This window comes from Manis pentadactyla, chromosome 3 (genome assembly GCF_030020395.1).
Source record: "Manis pentadactyla isolate mManPen7 chromosome 3, mManPen7.hap1, whole genome shotgun sequence".
NCBI classification, from domain to species: Eukaryota; Metazoa; Chordata; class Mammalia; order Pholidota; family Manidae; genus Manis; species Manis pentadactyla.
The window spans coordinates 137,183,489-137,207,098 of NC_080021.1; the positions used below are offsets into that span (position 1 = coordinate 137,183,489).

The window sequence follows — 23,610 nt, forward strand, 5'->3', positions numbered from 1 at the left end:
CAGAGCTAGTACAAAGCAGGCTGTCTGGGTCTGGGGGCCATAGCCTCGTGCCTCACTATGCTGCCTTTCAGTAGTAGAGTCCATATGCCTCAGCTGCATGAATGATGGGTGAACAAAGGAGAAAGTGAGGCAGTGACATGTGAAATGACACACATAGGCCAGGCCATTCATTACTCCAGTGATCAGAATTAGAAGTGTTTTCACTTGAGACCCAGAGAGAAAAGTCAGAGTAGAGAAATGTTCTCTCGACATTTGTGCGTGACTATAGCACAAATGTCAACAGGAAACAGGTGAGGATGAACTTGTTTTAAATATATTTTAATATTGGAAACTTCGTGAAAAGTCCCAAAGATGATGTTGGGGATAATAGCAGAAGGTTTTGATCCAAAGGAATTGAACACGGGCATCAGAAACTCAGTTTCTGTGAAAAACATGCTTTGTTGTACAAAACTGAACTTTGTTATGGTGTCATTTCTCCGTATTTCATTAACATTTCCAAACTTGCCTCACCTTTCTGGACTGTCTTTAAAAGTTTTTTCTTCCCTTTTTATTCCCATTTTTTGGCAGATATTTTCAAATACTCTGGCTTTGCCATATTTTTTGGGCTTGGATGATCTATGAATTCCAATTTGCCTGGTGATAAAATAGGTCTTACAGAGAAAACCAAAAAGTTAAACAGCTAAGCCAGTTTTCCCTGACTTAAAATGACTTTGGCCACACTATAGTCAACACATAAATTATCAAAGATGAAAAAAATAAATGAATCACTTATAACCCAAAGAGAGGGACAAATTGTCTCTTAGAGACTCTTCTGGGAAAAAAAAATTCTAACATGGAGACAGAGAGATGTGCTCTGAGGTCCTTGGAGAAGCTCATGATCCATATCACTTTCAGATTATTTTCTTGGCTTAATAAAAACACACATGGTAATTTAGAAAAACTGATTTACGGAGACTGTCTGCTTTGCCAAGGGAAGTGAGAGAACCCTGTTTTATTATCCTTGTGAGTCATCGCTTTTCCTTGGTTCTGTTCAAAGATTGTTATGAAATTCATCAAATATTACTTTGGAATAAAACCAGCGTTTGTGATTCATTTATAAAACATAAATTAATTAATTCACAAAGGAACATAATTTTAACTTCAAGGTGCTGTAAAAAAGACATTTGCCATTGAAGATCTGCCTGTTTTCAGGTACATGGAAGGCTTTCTGGACACTCCCATGTGCTTCCTTTCAGTTCAGAATAAGAAGGACTGTCAGTCCGGGAGCTCTGGTCAACTGGCTGGCCATCTGGCTGGATGATGCAAAGAAAGTGACCTGTCTTTTATGCCAGTTTGATTTAATTCCATGAAGGGCTTGAGTAGCCAGACAGGGGCTCCAGACCAATGGGAGCTTGGGAGAGTGTGGGGCCAGAGCTCAGTCAGGTCTCAGAGAAGGCAGGGGTTCAGTCACAGAGTCTCAAGGATTATAGCTAGAAAATCTGCATCTGCCAGTAAGTCCCAAAGAAACTGGGGTCTGGGGGGCTCTGGGAAGGTGAGAGAAGCCACACAGAGCAGGCTCTGTGCAGCCACAGCACAAAATGGGGATGGGAGACCACAGGCCAGAGCAAACAATGCCTAGGGAACTGCTTCTGAGGGTCCCTGGGACACTGCTTGTAGAATTGAGGAGTTGACACATGTCCCATGCCAAAGTCTGAGCCATAAAAGTACATGGCTGCTTGTAATTACAAAAAAAGTAAAAGGACAAGTGTGACAATGTTAAAAAAAAAAGAGTCTGTGTGGTAAATGGTTTATGAAGAAAAAGTCTCTCTTAAGAGCTTGACCCTTGGTCTATGGGTGAGGAAAAAAGGGCCGGGCAGGGAAAGGGTTTAGGGGGAAAGACTTGTCCCTGTTTGCCCTCTGCCCAGGAGCTCCCTCTCACAGCCCCTGCAGTTTTTCACATCGCCTTCCTTACCTGCCCTCCCACCCCAACTATTTGATGAGAGAACCAGGGTATTCCAAGGGCCATGACTGGGTTAGTAGCTGGGAAGAGGGGTAAGGAGAACCCATCCGTGGAAGTAGAAGCCATGCTGTTACACTGTTATACCCTGGACACATGATGGTGTCTACAGGCTTCTGTGCGTGAATCTGAGAATCTATATCTAGAGTTTATGATATAAGATATTTTGGTAGAAAGTACCCATAATACATTTCCCTTGGGAACTCAATATCTGGAGGTACTGGGGACAGCCTGATAATTGACCCATACTGCTTCTCTAGGAAAAGGACCTAGCATTTTTCGTGTTTTGAAAAAAAGAGCTTCCTTTTCCAAGAAAAAGGATTAGGCTGGGTATCTTAGAAATTATATCTACTTGGATCGTCGGCTCATCACACTGGAAACTTGAGGAAGATGCGTGAAGTGTGCGACAGGATGCAGCTGTTGCTATGAGCATGGCAAACACTGACTTCGCTTTGTTCTAATTATTTTACATAGTTTTACTCATTTAATCCTCACAACAGCTCCATGGCATAGATAGTGCGGACACTGAGATAGCTAGTAAGTGCCGGGCTGCTCTGAGGTCAGCTGTCTTAATCACTCTATTAGCCTGTCTCTGAAAATGGAAAAGCAGTTAATTTGTCTCCCCACCCCGCAACACACTTTTGTTTTTGCATTAGAAGCATGGAATGCAATACTTTCCTGACCCAAACCTCCTGGAAGTTTTGAATAGTAAATCTAGACCCTCAAAGAAAGGGAAATTCTTTTTGCTTTGGGGGAAGTTTCTGGGTCTAATGGACCAGCTATTCTAGTGTAAAAGAACTACAGTTGACCCTTGAGCAACATGGGTTGAGCTGCATGGATAGTTTTTGATAAATCTATTGGAAAATGTTTTAAAAATTTGCAGCAATTAAAAAAAAACATGTTCTTTTCTCTAGATTACTTTATTGTAAGAATATGGCATATATACATATAACATACATAATATGCATCAGTAAACTGTTTATGCTATCAGTAAGGTTTTTGATCAACAGTAGGCTATCAGTAGTTAAAATTTTGGGGAATCAGAAGTTATATATGGATTTTCAACTGCATGGGAGCTGTTGCCCTTAATCCCCATGTTGTTCAAAGGTCAACTGTAGATGAAAAGTGGGCTTTAAATGCAAATGTCTTTGGAAGTAGGGCAAAAATCTCTGAGGCAAAGTGAGGTCAGAAGGTCGGGGAGGAGAAGAAGGGGATTTACAGAGGGGGTGCCCTGGAGAATGGGGCTGACTGGAGAGATGTCGCTCAGGGAATAGAGATTTCTTACCCTGGGAAACTTGGGTGGTTACATGGCTTAGCAAAAGACTGTTTTGAAGGATGGAGCAGGTTGTCATTTTCATGACTGTCGATGAGCCTGGTATTCACACACTTGTGTTGTCTACTCCTCTTGAATCTTATCTGGGCTTGTAAGTTGCTTTAACCAATAAAATGATGCAGAGGTGTCCCAGCGCCACGTCTGGACTTTAGCATTAAGAAGGTCTGGAAGTTATGACTGTGTTCTTGGGAGCCTTGAGCTGCCATATAATAAATCTGGATATGCTGTTGGAGAGACCCCTTGGAAAGGCCCTGTGGAGAGGGGGAAGCCCTGAGATTACAGGGAGGAGACCAAATAACCCAACCAACAGTGAGATTTGAGGCCACAGATCTAAGACCCCAGTCAAGTAGCTCAGCCAGCTTCCAGCTGTTCCAGCCATTCTAGTGCAGTTACCAGATGTATGAGAGCAGAAGCCCCAGCAGACAGCACATGGGACAGAGACAAGCCATCCCCCTGTGTCCTGCCTGACCTACAATTTCTGACCATCATGAGAAATAATACAATGGTTGTTAGCATAGGCTGGCCACCAAATTTTCAGTAGTTTGTTTCATAGGAACTGATAACCAAAGCAAGCTGCATGGTTTGCCTGCCCAGGAGCCCTGGAGAAACTGGGACTTCCTCTGCTGCAGGCCTAACATGGTCTCAGTGCCATGGATCCTTCACTTCACTGGAGTCCAGCATCTCACCTGTTGGTCTCATGGCAGCAATGAGCCATGACTTTACACAATGCTCTTTGGTTACCCCAGATGAACAAACCTATACTGCTCCTCCTAATTTCTTGGGATACTCATAAGCCCAAACAAGTGGAGGGGGTGGAGACTTGGACATCTTGTATGATAGTGTAATGGTTAATTTTATATGTCAACCTGGCTGGGCCATGGTACCCAGATGTTTGCTCAAATGTTACTCTGGATGTTTCTGTGCAAGTGTTCTTTGGATAAAGTTAACATGGAAATCGGTGGTCTTTGGGTAAAGCAAATCACCCTCCACGGTGTGGGTGGGCCTCATCCAATCAGTAGAAGGCCTTAAGAGAACAAAGACTGACCTCTCCGGAACAAGAAGGAATTCTGCCAGCAGGCAGCCTTTGGACACAAACTGCAACTCTTCCTTGAGTCTCCGGCTTGGCAGCCTCCCCCCATTCAGATTTGGAGCTTGCCAAACTTCTACCACTGTGTGAGCCAATTCCTTAAAATCTCTTTATCTCTCATTAATGGGTATGTGTGTGTGTGTGTGTGTGTGTGTGTGTGTGTGTGTGTGTGTGTGTGTGTGTGTGTGTGATGAGACTGTTGGTTCTGTTTCTCTGGAGAACATAGACTATTACACATGGTAAAGTTTGCTACATATATTCTTCACAGTACTGAATAGAATCAGCTCAAGGCCTTGTGAGCTAGCACAGTGGTCAATGACCCCTGGTTACCTGGGTCAGAGCAGCTACTGGACTGAAAGTCTGGAGCTGTGTGTCAGACTTCTCTGGCTCTACCCCTCTGCGACCTTGGGAAAACCCATGAATGTTCCTGGGCCTCAGTTTCATTATGGTTGGGGCTCTCAAAAATTTTTGTAATTTAAATATGGCTATTAGGATAAAAAAGGAGACAATGGAGCCATTGTTGCACAAAATTGAGTGCTTTATCATGGCCCAGGTGGGGACCATTTAATAAGCTTTTTTAAAAAAAAGTGGGCATATTTTGCACTTCCTGCCTTATGCAGTTGAGCTGAATAGAGGTGGATTCTTCGGGGTTGCCATACTTAATCAATTATCCAGCGACATTAATGGGCACACCTGTTCACATTCCCTTTTTATTACCTGGTCCCAGAGCCAATAAAATTACAGTTTGCCCAATTCGTTTCCATAATGCATTGATTGCTTTTAATCATACGTTTTCTCCCAAGTGTCTGAGTGGACTCCGGGGAATGGCCATGTAAGTGCCAGAGTCCATTGTTTAACAGGAAATGCAAACAGATTCTCTTTGACTTAGGCCTGATCACTAGATGTGCCCTTGGGGCCTGGCCGTTTGCTGTCTGTTTGCTGGATCAGGTGTGGACCTGTATAAGCTCAGGAGCCCCAGCTCCTGGCGGAGACTGAAAAGAACTCTGACAGGTGTGTGCTTTCCCAGAGCAGTGTCCCATGTCTGTAGTGCCCCCTGATGAGGGCCGGCTCAGGTAACATTGATGATGCAACAGCTCTGATCGCAGGCCTGCAAGCAGAGGAATTCTCGCATGTGCTGGGAAGCCCACCACAGAGTCGGAACGGCTTTGCAGTTGACTCCTGCTAAATGCTTTCTGGCTCCTGGGAAGACCCTCTCTGTCTGTCTTCTAGGACCCTGTCTCAGGACAAAGAGCAATGGTGACTGGTGGCTGCTATTCCATGAAGGGTTCTGGAACCACAGAGACTTAAAACTGGAAAGGGATTTAAGAGATTTAAGACTTAGAGACCGTGGGTTTAGTGGTTTTCAAACCCAGTTTTAGCTGTGGAGCCTTTTGTGGTGCAGAAGTGCAATGTGGAAAGCTGATACAGGGGGCACTGGAGGCAGAAGCGGGAAGGCAGGGTGCCTGGGCTAAGCCCCCCGGGGCTGCAGGCTGAAGCCAGGGTGTCTGGGCTAAGCCCCCGGGACTGCAGGCTGAAGTGGCAAGGCAGGGCGTCTGGGCGAAGTCTCCTGAGCTACCCCTCTGCCCTCACAAAGGCCCCGAGGGGAAGACTCTGAGAACCAGCCCAATTCCTTCTTCAACCCCTGAAGCGGAGGTCCAGTGATGTGAGGGCCTTTGCAAGAGCACTCTGTGAGTGCAGCAGCCTGAGTGTTTCTTCCAGAAGCTTCTCCCTCAAGTCGTTCCCATACCACCACACTGCTTTTATTCATGACTTGCAACGTGAAGCATTTTGGTTTATTTTTCTTGTAAATTATGACGTGTTGCTCTCCTGATGTCCTTGAAAAAGTTCTGCTGTCACATACAGGAGTCCCCACCTTATCCATGGTTTCAGTTTCTGTGGTTTCAGTTACCCACGGTCAACCACTGTGCTGAAGCAGACGATCCTCCTTCTGATGTGTCATCAGAAGGTCAGTGGCAGCCTCCCGCTAAGTCAGAACGCCTAGGTCATCACCTCACTTCACCTCATCACGTGGGCATTTTATCATCTCTCATCAAGTATGAAGACAGCACAATAAACATATTCACATAACTTTTATTACAGTGTAGTGTTCTAATTGTCCTGTTTTATTATATGGCTGTTAATCCCTTTCTGTGCTTAATTTGAAAATTAAACTTGATCATAGATATGTACACATAGGAAAAACACAGTATGTCCCTACTAGTTTCAGTACTCTCTGTGGCTTCAGGTATCCAGTGGGGGTCTTGGAATATATTCCCTGTGGATAACGGGGGATGACTGTACATCTTGGAGATGCTTTGGTGAAGGGACAGAGCCCCATCTGGGAGGTGGCTGTTGCATTTCCTAGTCCTGATTCCCAGCTGTCTAGCTTTGTGATGATGGGGAATTGTTTTCTTTCACTGGGCACAGTTTCCTCATCTGGAAAATGAAAATTCTAATGTCTGGGATGTAAGGCATATTGCTTTCTGTGGTTGCTGTAGCAAATTACCACAAACTTGGTAACTTAAGAAAACAAACTATTCTCACAGTTCTGGATGCCAGGAGCCTAACATTAGATTTGCCAGGATGAAATCAAGGTGTCAGCAGGACACCTATAATTCCTCTGAAGGCTTGAGGAGGGAGTCCATTCTCTGATCTTCCAGTTTACAGAGGCTCTCAATTCTCCTGGGCTTCTGGCTGCATTTGCCTTTGTGGTCACATTGCCTCCTCCTCTGTGTGTGTCAAATCTCCCTCTGACTCCCCCTTACAAGGTTACTTGTAGTTACATTTGGGACCCACCTAATAATCCAGGATGATCTCCCTGTCTCAAGACCTTTAAATTACTCTTACCTGCAAGGGTTTTGCCATATGAGATAGTATGTACAGAGTCTGGAGATTAGGACCTGATGTCTTCGTAGGCTGTTATTCAGCCTAGCACATTAGTCAACCTAGGGCTTGTTATAGCACTCAGAGGAGATGACGATATAAACAAAAATGCTTTCTTAACAATACACAAATGTATTAAGTATCCCTTTCTTAAATGATAGCAAATGTATTAAGATATTTTTATTGTAATACTGATAATGTCTGTCTCAATAGCAGAATGTACTTTACAGTAATCAAGTAAGATGCATTTATTCTATAAATATTGACTGAGCATCTTCTGTATGCCAGGACTCTTCTAAGCACTTGAGATATGTCGGTAAATAAAGTAGATCAAGATCCCCAGCTTCATGGCATGTCTATTCTAGCAGCATGTCAGTGGGGAGGCAGAGAATAAAGAATAGATGTAACAGTGATAAATGCCTAGAGTGCATTGGGAAGTTGGACGATGACTGTTGTGGAGAAAGCAGGAGCTGCGGGGTGGGGGTCCACCCCCTCAAACAGAGATGATTGCACAGATTTGCTGGAGGCAAGGGTGACTGGAGGGAGAGCAGGCCAGGTGGACTGGCTGTGACAGGCTGAGGGGGATAGTTGCGTAAGTTATTAGTGGCAATGAAACAGTCAGTGCTCATTTCTTTTTCCAGCACAGTTCCAGTGTTTGCTTTCTTCAGGGATAATAAATGAAAATCTTCACAGAGGCCGGTCACATCAGAGATGCCCACCTGGGGGAGGCAATTGGAAGCCAAGGAGGTGGCAGATGAGGTGTCCCCCGCAGGACAACCCTGGGCTCTAGCTGCTTGTGCTCTGTAGGATGTACCCCAGTGTGGCTCTGGTGGCCAGCGTTTTCAAGGGAGAAGCTGGATATCTAGAAGGTTCATGGGACATTTTCCAATTTTAAAATGTTACTTGCTGTCAAATCATACAGCATCCGTATTCTGTTCTGTGAACATAATCCCTACCTTTTTCTTCTTTTGATCTTCGTCTTTTGATGAGCTCAATTTTATGTTCAGATAGTTTTACTTTATTTATTTGTGAATATTGCCTACATGGGAAATGTCCTGAAGGCTGAGATGTTTGAGAGTGCCTGATGTTTACTTAAGTGGAGTCAGGTCTCGGTTGTGTATTGGTCTTATGTCACAATTTCTTAATCCTTTGAAGATTTTAGACTTTTTTCTGCAGTCAGTTTTACTCATTTTCTTTCTGGAACCATAAAGAATCTTCTCTTTTTTAAATTACTTATTTAAATAAAATCATACACGTATATAATTTAAAAAATACGTGTAGTTGTACTATGCTTGCAATGAAAGCATAGTACTTCCTAATCCAATTTTTAAAAATTGAGAAATGTGGGAGGGGAGGTGGGAGAATTTCTAAGAGTGGAAAATATCTTTCAAAGTCTCTCTAACATCGAAATACATTTCAATAAATAAAACTGATTCTAGAAAAAAATTTTGAGGGCAATTCATTTATTAAAAAGGTGGGCCAAACTAAACATATTGATCAGCCAGATTCAGCTCAGAGGCTATCACTTCAAATTCCAGTTGATGAGATATATTTACCAACAACTTCCTGGGATGTCTGAGGGTGATCTGATGCATTCAGACTGTGCCCAGCTGAGGGTGGGTGACTGTGGCCCCTGGGGGGCAGCGTGGAGAGCTCAGAGCGCACTCTTCCCCGAGGGGGCAGGGACTTGCCCGGCAGTGTGGTTCTGGGGCCCTCCAGTGCAGCTGTGTGTGACGTCCTGTCAAACTTTTTCACACCTTAGTTCAGCACTGGTCTAGCCCTTGGTGTTCATTTCCTAGCATACTATAAGCACCTCAAGGAAAGGAACCTTTCACACTTTTTGGGAGGTGACCCATACTCCTTGAGAGCTAATTAATATTCCAGCAAACAGCAAACTGTAAAGCCCTCCGTAAATGTCAGTTGCCGTTTACTGTGGTTACCACTAGGTGTCTTGCCATTATTGCCTGAATGAATGCTGAATTAAGCCTAGAGACCAGTTGTGATCTTTTTTTTTTTCTTTTCTTTTTTTTTGGTGGGGGGACAGCGATGGTTTCTTTTCTAGTGAAAGACAAAGAGGGTAGGAAGAGCCAGTATCACCCCTCCGCAGCACTGCACTGTCCCGGCTCCTGCAGTGGGCAGTGTGGCAGCTGCGGCTCTTGTCATTGGGTCTGGGTTCCCGCTGCTTCCAGGCACCTGGGACGATTGTACATCCCTGTTTCCTTGAAGCTGGACATGCCATTGCCTTGCTTTGACACGTGTCCCTCCCCAAGGAGACCTTTAATTGATGGTGCTCAACTCTTCAGCCTCATTCCCTGCTCTAGCAAGTGCGGAAGGGCTCACTGATGTGGACGGGGGATGCCGAGTCATCACGTGTCCACAGCGGCCGTGCAGAGCGGCCTGCTGCTGATGGACAGTTCACACCACCAGCATTTGGGGATTTGTTTCTATTGATTAATCCCAGCTTACCCTGGCTGATATAGATATATATGTGTGTGTATATATATATTTTTTATGTACATATTTTATATACATATGTATAAGGCCGATACATATATGTGTGTGTGTATATATATCTGTTATTTAACAGCCATTATGTATCTAATGGGCTATTTAATAAACAATTGTATATATTGTATATTAGGTATATGGTATCATATATATATATACTGTATGTATGTATTAGGCCATAATTTAACAAAAAGTCACAGTATGCTGTGGAAGAGCACAGGCTTCGGGGTCAGGACCAGGTTTTAGCCCTGACCCCTTTGCTTGGTCACTGAGTGACCTCCAAGACTCAGTTTCCTCATTTTGGGGGTGGGGAACAGTGACTAGGACCGACTTCTTTTGGCTGAATGACGACGAGACACTGGGCAAATTAGGCATTATGTGTCACCTTGAGGTTGTCCCTGTGTGTCTGAGGTATGGATCTACTCGGGGAGGTGGGGCACGACGTAAGTAAGGAGGCACCCCCATAGGTACACACATACCTGTGTACGTATCTGTCACTCCCCCACAGGAAAAGCGGAAGCTTCTTGCTGTTCCGGAGCTTTGTCTGCTCCCTCTTCCTCCAGGCTTAGTCCCTGGAGTGGTACGTAACGTGCTTCTCATTTGCACAGGGACCAGCGAGCACTTCACCAGCAGCCTGCAATCAGAGGGAGAACTGATTCGAAAATTCCACGGCTAGTCCTCCTCCACCAGCTTCTTTAGAAATGAGTGCAGCTCTTGACTCATAGCTCATGTTCACCGGGATGCTTTGAAAGGAAGGGGGTTTGGGGAGTTAAGAGTCAGGCTGGCTTATCAAGGGGTGTTTGGTGATGCTCTTTCAGTTCACATCCACTGTTGGCAAACTCCCAGTCCACTTTGGACTGTTGTCAGTGAAAGAGCTGGAGGCAATATTTACCCCTGACTAGTCAGAATTCCAAATTATTGGCTAAACTAGACTAAACTAGGACTCCTGGAAAAAACTTGCTAGTGCCTTTTAATAGCTGAGTTAGTTTAGAGGTTTGCACACAAAACTCTCAGTGTCTGCACTGATTCTGCCCTCAGACATTGCCCTTAGGAATAGTTCACATTCACCAGGGTAACTTGTGATACACATTAGTGGTTTTGCTCCTTACCTTTCTTTCCCAGATTTTACCAGTTCTTTTGGCAGAAAAAGGGGAGAGAACATCCATGTATCCATCTTGCCTTCTTTCACCTGACCAAATGTGCCCTATGAAATGAACTTCGGGCAAGGCACTGATCTGATTTATTTAGTTACTGTAGAGTCTCGATGTATCAAGCTGAACAATCCAACAAGTGTCATGGGCTGTCTGTAACAAGATGAGTTACCGTCCTGCAGAAGTAGGCAAACGGTCGTTCCCTTTCTCAGACACAGATGTTTCCACTGCCATGTGGTATATGTATTCTGAAGAACATCAAGTTCTGCAAAACGAAATGCTTCAAAGAACAAGGCTTAGTTTTACCTTTGCGCTTTTGTAACTACACAATGCAAACAATCATCACAAAAATACTAACACATTGAAAAAATTAAGATTCTAAAAAATGAAAATAACTACTGCTGAAATATAAGACTTTACCTTTAAAACAAATATTAAAGTAGTTGACTGAATTAGCTCTGGGGAAGGAGAACCTGATGAGTTCTGAAGACAAGGGTGTAATGGGCAAAGTCTGGGGAGAACTGAGCAATAGTCCCTTGCAATACAGAACATACGACAGAACTGAGCAAAGAGGAAGAGGGTTAGGTGATGGGCATCTTGTGTAGTATTATCTTCCTTTGTGGTTTGCAGGATTCAGTACTGTTAGCATACTTGGCATTCAGTTGTGTTCAACTTTAATACACTGGGACAAACCATGTATGAATCCATGTTACTTCTACCTATATTATCCCATTATTGATCAACCACTTATGAAATAGGTTATGTTACAGAAATATGCATTGTGGCAGAACTCCCTGAATTGTGTTTATGTTCAGGTGTGAACTGTTATGTTTGAGATGAAGGGAATTGTCAAGGAGCATGGGCAAGTTGAATTTTGACCAAAGAGACTTGTATGGTTTCTATTCAACTTCTTTGCACTTAATTTTCTTTTCTCTTATCCAGAAAGAAAATTTACATCATCTTTTTGTACTGACTGATATATAGTGTTATTTCATAGCAGAAACTTTCCTCTCTCTCTTCGAAGCATTACATTTATAAACAATGAATTAAAATAGTTGAAGTAAGTTTTGTGAAAATTTTCAGAGTAGATGGATCAAGATTTGGATAGGGGAGGGAGGTTTGGCTTTCCAATTTCTCATATTTTGGTCACCATTGGCAGGGCAAATTGTTATCCTGAAGGCATCTAGATATTTTAAGAAAGAAAAAAATCTTAAGCCTTAAAAAATTTTTTTTAAAGCTATTTTGAGGCCTGGCAAAATCTTGTACATGTTGTCTGGTTTTGGTTTAGGTTTTACTGAACACTTTGTCTATTAACTTCAAAATCGAAGGGAGATTTAGTCTGCACAATATGTTTCTGATTATTTGTATATAACTCAACGGAAGGGTGTTTGGACAGAGTTATTTATTTATTTATTTCATCTCTTTAATTTTCATTGACCTTCCATTTCCTTTCTTTGTTTTTAATTTAATGAATGTTCTTTTCATGGACAATAAAATATTTGTGTTTTGAGAGGCTCAAATTTTGTCAGAACATCAGTATTCCCCAAGTGGGACACGATGCATTTCCTCTAAGGAATGTTGGGCCTGTTTAGAAGCTGGTGGTTAAGTTTGGAAATCTTTTACTACCTCTCTTATTTCTTGACTTGCCTTTCTGTTGCTTAATTCCTGAAGCTAATACGGTAGCTTAGCTTTGGTATTAGGAGTAATGGTAAGACACAAGAGTAAAAACAGCAACCCTCCCATTCTTATTGCCCTTTCTTTACTGCACAAATAGGTAAACTCTGTCTCTAGTCACAGCTTTAAAAAAGAGCAACTCTGAAGTAACAGATTTAAAGAATCTGAGGCATTTTTCATGGGATGAAAGGGTAACAAGAATATTTACGCTCTGTCAACTTTGAGATAGTATTTGAGTCTATTGGACAGTTTGACTTATTTTCCCTTCTTAATTCTTCCAAATGTCTTCTTTTATCTAGTTCTCCTGTCACCCTGTGATTCTGACAAGTATCAGGGAGCCCGTCGCTCCCTGACTGCTGGGCTGGACTGCTGGCCTCAGCAGGGACCCAGGGCAGGACAGCTGGTATCCGAGAGATTCAGACGGGTCCACAGCTCATCAGTGGGTCCCAGACTGCCGCCAGCCTTTATCCACAGATGGAAGACCTCTGCAGCTTGGTCTTGGGGAATCAGCTGTCTCCAGCAACTTCTCCAGGACCTTACAGAGTGTTGGCGAATTCAGGTGGGAATGGTCATCTGGGGAAAAACAAAACCAAACCAAATAAACAAAAAGCCAAGAGGACAAAAAATGGGGATGTGGCATTTATTCTTTGTTTTAACATGATCCAACTCTGCCAGTAAAAAGCGGGCCTGTTTTTTCCCCACCCAGGGAACAAACACATTTCCTCTGGATACTGCCTATGCTCACAAGCTGAAATCTTGAATCATTGCTGGTCTTATTTACATGCACTTTCTAGCTTTCATTTATGATATGGTTGCTTGGGTTTAAACTCTATTTCCTTCAACCCTCAGCAATGCAGACTAATTCAACTAAATAAAATTGATAACCTGTTTGGTTTCCAGAATCACTGCTTGGGGTGGGTTGGAAGGTCAAGAAAAACAGAAAGAAGATGCAATTATATAAAGCCCCATCCAAGAATAGGATTTTTAAAATAATGGCTTTACTGAGATACATTTAAAATTCACTTTGTATAAGTGTGCAATCCAGTCGTTTTTAGTATATTTACAAAGTTGTATAACCATCCCCACTACTTTCAGAATATTTTCATCACCCTTCCCAAAAAGAAATCTGTAAGATACACTATAAAAAAGATAAAAAGATACACTATAGAAAGATACACTATAGCAGATATCCTGATTCATTTCTCTTTCCATCGTTGTCAACCACTAGATCGCTAATCTGTTTTTATCTCTATGGATTTGACTACTAGGGACATTGAAACATCATAAAATGCGGTCTTTTGTGACTGGCTTTTTGTCACTTAACATAATTTTTTCAGTGTTCATCCATGTTAAGATAGGAATTGGCACTTCATTCCTTTTTAATTGCCAACTCATATTCCATTGTATATAAATAAACCAAATTTTATTTATCCATCTGTCAGTTGATGGATATTTGGGGACATTTTTGGCTATTATGAATAATTCTGCTGTGAACATTCATATACAAGTTTTTGGGTGCACATGTTTTGAGTTGTCTTGGGTATATGCCTGTGAGTGGAATGGCTGGGTGATGAGATAACTCTCTGTTTAAGCTTTGGAGGAGCTGAAGAGACCACTGCCTCACCCAAGTTCAGGAATATTTACCCCTATGTTTTCTTCTTAGGGTTTATCATTTTAGTTCTCACAGTTGAGTTTTTGGATCAAAACTCAATGAGTTAATTGTTGCATAGTTAATCTAGTTGTTCCGGCACCATTTGTTGAAAAGACTCGTCCTTCCCATTAAATTGCCTTGGCATCCTTATTGAAAAGCTGGGTTTATTTCTGGACTGAATTCTATTCCATTGATCTATGTGTCTATCATTATGCCAGTACCACTCTCTTGATTACTGTAGTTTTGTAGTAAGTTTTGGAATTGGGAAGAATGAATTCCTCCCACTTCATTTTCAAGATAGTTTTAGTTAGTGTGAAACTGTTGCATTTCCATATGAATTTTAGATTAGCTTGTCAATTTCTGCAGAAGCAACAGCTGAGTTTTTGATAGTGAAATAGGGTTTGTTTTAAAAATAAAGAGATCACAGCTTAACCAATGCCATTAGATTTATTTTAGAACATTAGAAAACAACAATTATGAAGTATGTAGTGACCTAAAGAGGCAGAATAAATTGTTAAGCATGTTTAAAATCAGGGAGGTCTAGGCTCCTTTTGTGTGCACCGATTATTAAAGTGATTTTGTGTAAATTACTGAACTTATCTGTTTCTTTAGAAAATTTGTAAAGTTAGTGTAACAATGGGTGCATTGTAGGATAATTGTAAAGATCAAATCAGGTAATGTTTTTTATGCTCCTGGCAAAGGGTCTGGCATGTTGGTGCCTAGGATATGGTAGCAATTATTATTGTTAGTGTATATTCCCCACTTCTGTTAAGAAGAGAATTAGAAGAAACTAGACCAATTATAGACCTAATTATGGAGATCCTCATATAAAGAACTCTTGGCACCAACTTGAAAATGAAAAGAAGACTTGGCTTCTTCACCTGATGAAATCTAAATGAGCAGGGGATTCCAAGGATATTGCCTACAAAAAGAGGAATATAATACACCCATGGTTTGCCATGTGCGCTGTGAGGTCTGGGAAGGCCAAAGTTCTAATACTAAGCTGTTGTTTGCTTTTTCCATTGTCATTCTCTTAGAATATACAGGGGAGTTTTTCAGAAACTAGCTGATGTGTGATCAAGTCACTGTTCTGATGGTTAATGGAAGGTGGGATTCTGTATTTTTGTATTTTAGACATTATTTTTTAGTTTTAATATCAAATATGGTAAATATCAATAGACATAACCCTTATGAGCAGAAGTTATTTGGTTATCTAAGATAAAAAATGTTGAGAACTGCTGTAATAGACGATTTTGGATAAAAACAACATATTTTTTGAGTACCTTCTATGTGCCCTGCTCCATGCTTAGTGTTTTCCTCAAATCATCTCACTGAAACCTGATGATGAGCCATTGCTATATCTCATTTTAATGATGAAGAAACTGACCCCAAGAGCGATTAAGTAAGTTGGTGAGGGTCATATGGCTGGTACGTGGCAGAGCTAGGATCTGAACCTGTTGCACCTTGTTTCCTGGGCTCTGTCTTAAGATCCTGTAGTTTTGGTGAGTCAGAGGATATTAGACATCGTAGTGAACTCCTGCTCTGGAATCTGAAGAACCCAAAGGCTGAGGTTTGTGCTGAGCCTACATTTAGACACCAGTTTTGGATTATGCACCTCTAGCTAGTTGATCAGAACAGAGAGCTGAGGCCAGGGTTGTGTGCACAATATTTCCAGAGACCTTGCCTTGACACTCCCAGCTCTTTCAAAGAGGTGTTTGCTGGCTGCGTTCTGTCCGTTACCTGGTTAGATTTGTGTGCTCTTGACTGCAGTCGGGGATGGCTGGCCAGCACTGCCAGCTCTGCTGCAGGGGCTGTTGGACCACCAGCTCCCAATTCAGGGAGAGACTAGGGAAGCCAAGAAGGGTAAGGACAGCACTGGCTTTGGGTGCCAATGCCTTCGCTTTTGGCACTTAAGAAACAAAACAAGACTAGGGCTAGCAAAGTGGGTGGGGGCGGGGGGCTGTCACTGCCACTGTTATAAGAAAGAAAGGAAAAAGAAAATAAAGGAAGGAAGGAACAAAGCAAGAAAGGAAGCAAGGAAGGAAAGAGAAAGAAAGGGGAAAAATATCACAACTTTTTTATATTGTGAAAAATGCTTGTCTAGACTTATATAATGTATGGATATCTGAAATTTAATTTCCATCCATAAAAAGTCTGTTTTAAAATTACTATTCATTTTGTGCATTATCCACAGGCGACTACAAGGCTTGGCTCTGTCCACACTGCCAAGCCATGTGCAGCACCTTTGGTGGGTGCTCTGGCGCTATTCTCCCCCAACTTCCTGGCGAAGAAACTAAAAAGCAGAGAATCTAAACGGTTCACTTGAGATCCCACAGCTGGTTTACAGCACAGACATGCGATTTTCCTTTTTCCAGATGTTCCACATTTCTGGATTTTAAGGACCAGCAACATTTTTACAAAAATGGGCAAGGAGGGGGAGGAAGAATACAACATAGTTCTGCCAACATTTTGTTTTAAAAAGTAAAGACATTAAGAAGCCATAGCCACTATTTGGTGTCAGCACTTCTCATAAAAGAAGGGACATTTATGTGTGTTTTAATGTCCTTTGACTAGCCTAAGTTTAGCTCCATGCACTACTGTATATTTTCTTCCTTTCACTTATTTGAAGGCAAGCTGGGGTAAACTGTCAAAGACCACTCTTTGTCCTCAAGCCAGTATTTGATTCTTTTAATTCAAGAAGCAGGTGGAGCATTACCCTACCATAGTCTCTTCTGCAGGGGTGAGAGTGAGCCTGGCTTTATGACCAGTTGAATAGCAGGCGTGAATTCTAAGTCTGAGTCCCCAGGGCTGGGCTGCAGCCAGTCCGGGAAAGCCACAGAAGCACTGCCTGAATTTCCATGAGGGCAGTGTCTGCCTGCTATGGGTTCCTGGCTACTTGTCCGGGCTCTTAGAGTAACTGATGAGAATCTGTGGGATGGCTCTCCTTTTCATTTTCACTGTGACCCCAAACCTACATGATGAAGCAGGAAGGCTTACGCAAATGTTAAATGTCTCCATTAATTGTCTGACCTTCCATGTTAGGGCTTTGCAAGTGGTCAAGGCTCTGGTTTGCATGTCAGCTGGACTCAGCTGACCACAGCCAGAAAGAGAGAAGTAAGTGATCTTACCTGGGCTTTTCCATGACCTTCATAGCCACGACCTTTGGTTTCCACATGAATGAAGTTATAAACATATTAAATCAGAATGGGTGGATGTGATGGTTCCATGTGTCTGCTATTACAGGTCGGAATGTGAAAAAAATGCTTCCCTCAAGCTGTTCCATTTACTTGCAAGTCTCAGCAAAAACAGGGCCCTCAAGGTTGATGTGCAGCAAGCTGGCAGATGACAAAGAGGGTTGGTCATTAGGAGTGACTGGCTGACCAGTGGGGTGATCAAGTTTCACTTTTATATGCTGATATCATTTTAGGAACTCTTAGGCCTTCTGGGAGTTCTGAAAAGTCTAAACTGAAGTGGGCAGAGGGGACTGTTTTAGAGCAGTAACCAACTGCCAGGATGAGGCTAACCCTTACCCACCATGCCCAGGACACTAATTATTAGATACTATCCAGACCCAGGGAGTGGTCCCCTTGCTTTACTGCCCTGTTCCTGACCCCCTCTGCCCTAACTTCCTGGCTGTGGATTAGTTTTGGAAGGTCTAGGATCAGTCTAGTATTTCTGGGGGTTGCAGAGTCTACTGTGCCTCCAAGTGATAAGGGGAGCTTAATCAGGGTGAGGGCACAGTTAAATTAAAACAAGATGGTAAGTATTGCCTCAGGCCTACTGTGTGCAAGCCCATATGCAAGTCTTTGCCACTTGTGGCAGCTCATGGCACAGGAAAAATTGATGAGAAATTTGTAATCCTTGGACTTTGACTCTTTGGAAAGGGTCAAGTTAGCAATACAAGAGGACTGATTTATTTAGCACATGATTTATTTAGTGTAAATTTCCATTGTGAACTGACTGAACAGCCCTAACATGGCAAGTGTTACTATCTCCATTTTCCTGAAGCTCAGGGAGGTGTCTGGCCTGAGGCTACATGGCTCATGAGCAGCAGAACTGAAGTGCACGTAGCTCTAACTCCAAACCAGACCTAACAGATCAGGCCATGTTCTAGGGATTACCAATACTCTTCTATGGACTCCGTCCAGGAACAAATTGCAAGGAGACACCTGGAACCACCACCTCATCTGAAACTCTATCATCTTTTTAATTTGATTGCTATTTTTCATCATTTCCACAGTCATGCTGATCATGTCATCCTTATCCTAGCTACCTGGTTGCAGTGCTGAAAAAAAATGTTTTTGCATGCTTCTCTGTGTGGAGATCCATCTGACCAAAGCCCAACCCCATGAACCTACAGGTTGTAGGAACCTCCTCTCTGACTCAGTCCAGACTGGTCCTCCTTTAGCTGGGCAACAGCTAATCATTTTTCTTCTGTGCCACTCAAAACGTCCATTGGATGTGGGACCTACCTTCATGAACCATGAATTATAAAATCCAGGTTTGAAAAGGCCTTCAGCAGAATTGGAGGTTCTCAGTCCCATTAGATCCTTGGAGTTGGCTTATAAAACACTGCTGTCACTATGTTTCAGAAATGGGCTTTGCCGCTTTCCAGGCCCAGGCTGCAGAAATGTCTGGAGCTTTAATGGCCTTCTCTGTCCATTAAGGGAACTGATAGGCGTGAAGTTTTATAAGGTAAGCACCAAAAATGGGTCAGGTTTTTGATGCCAAAATTCTACTAGGCTTGCATTAAAGGATGCTGTTAATCTATTTAGCAAATATATTTTGAGGTAGTGAAACCAAGCAAAATAATAAGACCTTGTAAATTTAATGTTTATTCTAGGGATTGATCATTGAAAAGAGAAACATTTTTAGTGTGACTGGGTAATATGTTTTTCTGCTCTTATTTCTTTAGAGGCCAGGTTACTTTTCTGTTTTCCTCGGTGGTGATAATGCATTTTCCGCTTTTATGTTAGTTCATGAGAATAGATATAGGGCCCTCGCCTTTTCTTTCTCTAGACTGACTTCTCTTTGATTCTGTTACCAAAAGGGCCACAGGGGAATGAAACAAACCTCCCAGCCATCCCTTATTATTTGTTTCAGCCCTGCCTGCTTAGTATTTGTTTTATCCTCCTCTACTAACATGAAAAAACACTTGGCTTGTTCTGCATATGTTACTAATAATCATCTTACCTGATAGAAGATCGGCTAAGAGAGTGAGCTGAGCTTGTCCATCTACCACATTTCTAGTTCTTGAAGTGATAGGAAAAGTTGCAAAAAGAATAAGTCCTTTGATACAAGAAAAGATTGCATCATCAGGGAGCCAGAGATTTTGCTCCCAGAATAGGTTTTATTTTCAGAGAAACCAAAGGGCAGGACATGTAAGTGCCAAACAACTTAAGGACAAATCACTCTTAGAGGGCAGAGTGCTTTCAGTGATGCTTTAAGTTCATTGGAGCTTGGGAGCTGGTGAAACCTAAGTAGAACCGGGTAACCAGGGCTGGATTTGCCAAGCGTCTAAGACAGCGGGAGACAGGAATGTGGGGGTGTATGCGCAAGGATTGTAGAGAATCCGTGCACAGTGTGACAAGAGTGACAAGCTTGACATCTAGTTTGAAAGGGAGGGAAGTGACAACGGGGTGTGCTCTGTCATCTGGGGGTCCCACTGGGGGTGAGAAACTGTTGCAGGTTGATAGTAGGCATGGTAGCGGTGGCCACAGACAGACAGTAAGATGCTTGGATGTGAAATGCCAGAGGTGATGCCGCATGACCCACCATGACAAGGTCCAGGATGGGGCCACAGAAGTTGCTGTTTGCACAGGTGGGCCTAGGGGAGAATATCACTGTTACAGTTGGGGCGCCAAGAACTCTGTCCTCCTGAACAAAGCAAAAAGGCCAAGAGAAACCAGACCTAACCAGACAAGAAAACCCCATCATCACTACCACTACAATAGAGCCATATACTGTTTAACAGGAATGCACCTAAAACAAAACAACCCAAGAACATGAAAAATAAAGTCTCTGGCCAATGGAAAGCCAAGCACAGGAATCTGGATGGCTGATAAAGGTAATATCTCAGGGGAAAAGGTTACATGAGAAAAAGAGGTATCATTTCTATTTGGTACAATTTAGTGTACACCCAGGATATGTGATCATGATGAATCATTATGTTCCTAACAGTGTAGACTTGAAATATATAACAAATCAAATTATTAAGAGAAACAGATAAACTTACAATCATGTTGGCAAACATTAGTTAAGTCAGATACTCTAATAGGTGTAATTCACAAACAGCGGTTAAAAGTATTCTTATTTTATTTATACAAAGACATTGTATACATGTATATGATTTGTTCTTATCTTAGAATCTGTGAACAGTTTTAAAAGCAGCTGCTTTGCAAGCAGCTAATACTCTAAGTTTCTATTAGCAATTAGAAGAAAATTCAAAAGTTTATTAACAGGTAGATGATTGTTTCCATCACACCAAAGCTTAAGTCTTAAAACCTAAAAGTGAAAGAATATAAGGTGCTTCAGAAATTTAATAGGATTCTGCCTCCAACTTTAATTCAATTCCCATTCATGTATAAGACATAAGCCTTCAGAGTCATTAAATTTCCATTTTAACTGGTTGCCAGCTGTAAGTTAATATGCAGACTTATTTAGCTTCTCCCCCTCCGTGCTCACGCACAATGCTCGGAATGTTCTTTTTCCTTGCCTGTGATTGCTATTCCATCCCAGATTCTCATTTCCTCATTTCCTGATTTTTGGCTAGCATGATTATGAAACAACAAAAAATATGCATCTTCTGTCTTTTTCTCATAGCCTTCATTCATGTTTCAGTCTATTTTGGGTTTTTCTCTCCACAATGTCTTCAATGTGCTTTATTTCCTGTTTTCATAAGCTTTATATAAATTAAGAAAAATGTGACCCAAGACATGGCCAGGTTAGAGGTTATTATTATTTTTTACTGTAGTATGGAATATGCTGACCTGCAGAGTATACATGGGCATGGCTATTTGCAGAGTTGTCTTTAGATGGCAGTGACTAGCAGTGATTTTCCAGGGCTCTGCACTGCTGACCTGGGAAGGCAGCTGGTGGGATGCACATGCAAATTAGCAGATGGGCACCACATACCTTCTGATTTCCAAAGCAAAAAGGATGAAGTAGTTCTGCTCTCCTTCCATTAACCCGATTTCCTCATTTTTCATGTTTACAGAACTTCATAGTACTCAGTAAAATGCTTAAATCTTAAGTGTTTGGCACAATGAATTTTGACAAAATTTATACACTCTCCTTAAAATATAAAACGATTCCATCATTCTAGAAAGTTCTCTTACTTCTTCCTAGTCAATTCCTATCCCACAACCCCTGACTCCAAGTAACCATTGACCTGCTTCCTGTCACTATAGATTAGTTTTCCAGGTTCAAGAACTGCATATAAATGGAATCACACATATGTGTTTTTTGTGTATGTGTCATCTCAGCATTTTTTTTGAGATTCATCTATGTTATGTATATCAGTACATAAAAATACTATCATCTTGCTCAGTAGTATTCCATTGGACAGATATACCACAGTTTATCCATTTTGCTATTGATGGAAACCTGGGCTGTTTCCAATTTTGCTTTTCATGCATAAAGCTGCTATTTATGGACAGGTATATTTATGAATATATGCATTTGTTCCTGTTAGCATGTATCTAGGAGTACTGTTGCTAAGTCATAGGGGTAGGTGAATATATAAATGTATCACAGAGTGCCAATTTATTTTCTAAGTAATTATTCAATTTTAAACTCCCGCCACCAGTACAGGAGAGTTCTAGCTGCTCCATATCCTTGCCAACACCCAGTAGAGTTAGTTTTAATTTTAGCCATTCTGGTAAGTGTGCAGAGGTATCTCATGTGGTTTTGCTTTGCATTTCCCTGGTGACTAGTGATGTTGAACACCTTTTCATATATTTATTAAGTGTCGTAGTCCATTCAGGATGCTATAATGAGAATATTATAGTCTGGCTGGCTTGGCCACAAATACATATTTCTCATAGTTCTGAAGGCTGGGAGGACAGTGCCTGGTGAGCTGTAATCCGTGGCTTGTAGACAGCCATTTTTTTTACTGTATCTTCATTTGTCAGAGAGAAAGAGTTCTCCTCTTGTGTCCCTTTTAATAAGTGCATTAACTCCATTCACTCCATCCTCATGACTTAATCACCTCCCAAAGGCCCCATTTCCCAATATTATTGCATTGGAGAATTTCAACGTAGGAATTTTAGGAGGACACACACATTCCATCCATAACATTCAGCACTGGAATATTTTGTTTTTGTGAAGTATCTGTTTAAGTCTTAAACCATTTTTTAACTGGATGATTTGTAGTTTTAACATTTCATTTCCTTTGAAGAGTTTAAGTGATTAATAAGTTTTAATCAAGAGCCGGTTAGATGCCTGGATTGCCACAGACTTTCAGATTTAATATCTTAATCAGTATAACAAACTGATGTGATCAGTGTATTATTCCCATTTGCCAGCATAGGAAACTGAGCCTCAGACAAATTGAAATCCTCTCATACTTACTTGGCAGGGCAGATACCATGATCACAAAGGTGGTTTTCCCAGGGCATCTTTTATCCATTGCACTCCAGAAGTGCTGACCCTGTGTCCAGAAGTGCTGACCCTGCGATTTGTCCAAATGTGGGAAACTCAACTGCACGATTTGTGGTAGTGGGGAACTGCGAAAAAAAATCTTCCCTCCAAGTTGGAGGTTTCTGACTGGAAGTATAAGGTTTCCGGTATTTGATTTTACCAGATTTTTCCTTGAGAGAAAGGTAGGAGGGAAGACATTGCAGAAGAAAATTCGCTATCTTCAAAACTGGTCTTGGCTTTTTAAAAGAACAATGAAAAAAAAATTTGCAGTACCATTGTTAAACGATCTTACATTGGTTTCAAATATACAACACAGTGTTTCAACAGTTACCCATATTATTAAATCTTCACTCCATCTAGTGCAGTTGCTATTTATCGATTTAGAAGGATGTTACAGTATCATCGGCTCTATTCTCCATGCTGTACTACTGTCCCTGTGTTTTAAACTTATATAGTGATTGGTAATTATTATGCCTCTTAATCCCCTTCATCTTTCCCTCCCCCTTGGTAATCACTAGCCACTTCTCAGTGTCTATGAGTCTACTGCTATTTTGTTCCTTGTTTTGCTGTTTTTATATTCCACAAATAAGTGAAATTGTATGGTATTTGTCTTTCTCTGCCTGCCTTATTTCACTGAGCATCTTATTTCACATAGCATCCATCTATGAGTCTAGAAAGTATTACCCA

At 41.7% G+C, this 23,610-nt stretch overlaps 1 pseudogene; it reads left to right on the forward strand.

The window, feature by feature from the left end:
• The first annotated feature begins 22,846 nt into the window (after positions 1-22,846).
• LOC118922104 (U1 spliceosomal RNA) lies at positions 22,847-23,031 on the forward strand (annotated as a pseudogene).
• The last annotated feature ends 579 nt before the right edge of the window (positions 23,032-23,610 follow it).